Consider the following 4,337-nt stretch of genomic DNA (forward strand, 5'->3'; position numbering starts at 1 on the left):
CTCCATGTAAGCACACTAAAATATTTGACATTGTTCTTTGAAATATCTCTGTTACTGATGTTATTCCAAAGGGTAACCTGTTAAAATAGTATCTTCCAAGTCATGTTTTGAAAGTTGTAAGAAGCTTGGACTCCCCTTCTAGTGGTATTTGCCAGAATCCACTGTTAGTGTCTAATTTGGAAAATACTAAGCTCTTCCATAATTTTTCTAAACTTTCATCCACCAATACCATTGGGTGGACTTCTCTTTTCACAGCTTTATTGAGTTGTGTGAAATCAACACATATTTGGCTTCAGGACCCTTACCCCAGGTACCAATTCATGACTCCTGGACCAGGATTTTCCGGCCTGGCCCGCTGCCGGGATCTTCCAGTCCTTCCAAAAGTCAATGGACTTTTGGCTGGCCTGCTGCATCCCCCGCGGCAGGCCCCACCACGGTGGAGCCGGAAAATTCCGGCCCTTGTTTTACCATTGAGTTGATCTCTTTATTTACCTTTGAACGTAAAGGGTATGTGCATATAAGTGTATTGATTTTGCTTCTGGGCTTGGTGTTATACAATACACTGTTTTTAGCACTCCCAATCCTGTAATTTGGGAATTCTGCTCTGAAGTCTCCTGATTGACCTTCACCATTCTTTATTTCTTCTATTCTGCAAACTAGATTCAACTTCCTACATGCCTTTCTACTTGGAAGTAAGCACATTTGATCTTAAATTGTATGCAGAACTTCAGTAATTACTTTCCCTCTCTGCTGTAAAGCAGCTGTTAATTCTCCCAGAATGTCAGCTCTGTCCCCCTGATCTGTGTAGCTTTTTGTAGGATGTTGAAAAACTCTCTTGTTTAACCATGGTTCAGCATCTGAAAGGACTGAAGCTGCTGCTCCGGTATCTAATTTAAGGTGTGTCCTGTGACCTTATACTAGGATTTCTGCACTCCAATAGTTTCTATTTACTTCTTTAATCTCCCCAAAGAATGGTATCTCAATGCCTCATGGATCTTCAACTTTGTGGGCTCTGTTTTCTTCTAAAACATTTTCTTTTTGAGTTTCTGCCCGTTTTTTAAACTGCAACATACTGCCCGAAAATGCCCCTTCTTTTTGCACCAATGGCATTGTGTGTCTTTGGCATGACAATTCCTGCACCCATGCCTTTCTTTTCCGCTCCTGCAACAGCTAATCTGGGCTGCCACTATTAATTGCTTTTCTTGCTACATGTCTCTCCTCCACTTCATTTTCCCCTTTTTATGTGCTGTACTTGTTACTTTGGGATTTGGACTCTCTCTCTCACTCTCCTCTGATTATCATTCAGTTCTACCTCCTAATCTCAGCTTGTCTATTTAACTGAATCACCTTTGCCAGTATCAAACCTTCCTGGGACAGCAAATAATCTGACAACACTTCATCCATTACTCCAACAACTATTCTGTCATGAATTAACTCCTCTTTCAGATGACTGTACTTACAGTTTTCTACTAATTGGTACAAATCATTAATAAGTGTGTCAATGCCTTCCCTATGTCTCTGGGTATGCATTTCATGATAATGTTTTTGCTGAAACTGAAATAGATCTTTAATAGATCAATAACTTTGGCATATATGGCTTTACATTCATTAATCGTCAGGTTAATGAAAATGTAGTCCACACAGTCCCCCATTGCATATAACAGTATGCTGACCTACTTACAGTCTGGCTTTGCTGAAAGACCCAATGCAGTGCAAAATCGAGAAAATCTTCTATACCACTTTGCCCATGTCTCATCCTGATTTAGGCCTGTGACTTTCTCAAAACTCTGAAGTAGAGGTAGAGATTTTTCTAGCACCATCTTTTTACCACTTGCCCCTATATTTTATTGCATTGTTGGGTTGGAATATTGTCAATGATACCCCAAAGACTGCCAGCTATAAAAAGGCTAACATTTATATTAACACATTTACAGATTAAGGAGAACATTCTTACACTGGCCAAGCTTGCCTTCTTACTTTCACTTTAGACTCCCACAGAGTCTCACATCACATGAGTATATGTCACTCTCTTCTATGACATCACAGATGATGACAGTTAACCCTTTGTGGCATTTAGTCTAACATACTCCATTATGTTGCATATTCAGCCCCAGCTTGTAACCTCATGGTCTGGCATATCCTTCACTCTACTATTACCATCAAGCCAAGTGATCAATAAAGAGTGCAGGAGGGCATGCCAGGAGCAGCACCAGGCATACCCTAAAAATTAGGTGCCAATCAGGTGAACTTGCATCACAGGACCACTTTGATACCAAACAGCAGAAGCAGCATGTGATAGACAGAGCTAAGTGATCCCACAACCAATGGATCAGATCTAAGCTCTACAGTCCTGCTATATCCAGTTGTGAATGGTGGTGGACAGTAAAAAAACTCACTGGAGAAGGAGGCTCCACAAATATCCCCATCCTCAATGATGGGAGAGCCCAACACATCAGTGCACAAAACAAGGCTGAAGCCCTTGTGTCCATAAGTGCCAAGTCTATGATCCATCTTGGCCTCATCTGCAGGTCCCCAGTATCACAGCTGCCAATTTGATTCACTCCACATGTTATCAAGAAATAGTTGAAGACACTGGAGACCGCAAAGGCTATGGGTCCTGACAACATTCCGGCAAATAGTACTGAAAGTTTGTGCTCCAGCACTAGCCGCGTCCCTAGCCAAGCTGGTCCAGTACAGTGCAATACTGCCATCTACACAACAATGTGGAAAATTAGCCAATTTAGTCCTGTCTGCAAAAAGCAGGACAAATCCAACCAGCCCAACTACCACCCCATCAGTTTAAGCTTGATCAACAGCAAAGTGATGGAAGGGGCCATCGACAGTGCTATCCAGTGGCACTTACACAGCAACAACCTGCTCATAGATGCTCAGTTTGGATTCTGCCAGGGCCACTCAGCTCCTGCTCTCATTAGAGCCTTGGTCCAAACATTGACAAAAGAGCTGAACTCAAGAGGGGGAATGAGAGCAGCTGTGCTTTTTCATAGCTAACTTAAATGATATTATGATCACATCCATTAAAGTTCCTCAACTGTCAATTGATCCACTTGACCCACCTCATTCCCCAGAACCAGGTGCCGCAGTGCCTCCATCCTCGTTGGACCAGAAATGTTTGGATCTAGAAGATTCTTCTGAACACCCTGGGCAGAATCATCCCAGCCTTGCAGTAAGTGCGGTAGTGGGCAGGAAAAGGAACATTTTACCCACTGGCTGCAATGGCGGCTTTTCATGCTGTATCATCCCAATCCCACCATATTAATCATGCATTCCCGGTAAACACACCATTTCGATGGCAGACGGCCACCAATTCACACGCTATGCCATCACCTCGCCACTTCATCATGCCAGGCGCCATATTTAAAGTCCAGCCATGTGCACACTTCTCAGTGCTTCCAGCCCGGGACTGCTGCACGGAAGACATGGCCCTGAAAGGCAAGAAGACTGCAGCCCTCCTGGTTTAATGAAACATCCCTCAAGCGCTTTTTGGACAACATGGAGGCCCGCCATGGTGACATCTAACCCCACTCTGGCCTCAGGAGGTGCATGCAACATTACCAATTCGGATTGAGAGGCAGTGGCAGCGGCAGTCAGCGCCAACGCTCTGCAAAATAGGACAGCCACCAGTGCCGTAAGAGGGTGGATGATTTCCTTCGTTCTGTCAGGGTAAGTCACTCTTCTCATCACTCTCAACTCATACACTCATAAATCCATCACACATCCACATCTAACTCACTGCTGGTTCAAAGGACATCACCATTCACTCTCTCACACACAAATTCATTGCCCTCATCCCGCCCATGGCACCACTCAACACCCACACATGCCAGGCATACTTAACATCTGGCCTGGCAAGCATCCCGCTTCCACTCTCTCCATCTGTATTCATGGAGGACAAGCTGGCAGACAGCAAGAGAGAGAGGTCACAGCCTGGTGGAGGCATGCCCGACATCAAGGTCCTAACAAACTTTGAAAATCGAGTCATCCAGCTGGCCGGCGAAGATCTGAACTGTTCCTGTGTTGACGGCGAGGTTGACGGTGCTCAACCAAGTGATGATCCAGCAGCGCAACATCCATCAGACAGCCAGGCTGCGAGTGATGTGTCTTGTTTCACAGGCCACTGCCATGCACTAATTATCTCTCCTTGCTTTCACAGGAACATCCGGAAAACAGCTGAGGGAGTCCATGACCCACGGCCTCCAATCAAGCCCCGAAGAAACCTCTGAAGAGGAATCTGAAGGCACCTTCATTGAAGACCCATCACAGTGCTTGCCCACACTGTCCACCTGCGCGAGAAACACACCTCAGTGGAACCTAGTTCT

Source organism: Cetorhinus maximus, chromosome 2 (genome assembly GCF_964194155.1).
Source record: "Cetorhinus maximus chromosome 2, sCetMax3.hap1.1, whole genome shotgun sequence".
Classification (NCBI taxonomy): domain Eukaryota; kingdom Metazoa; phylum Chordata; class Chondrichthyes; order Lamniformes; family Cetorhinidae; genus Cetorhinus; species Cetorhinus maximus.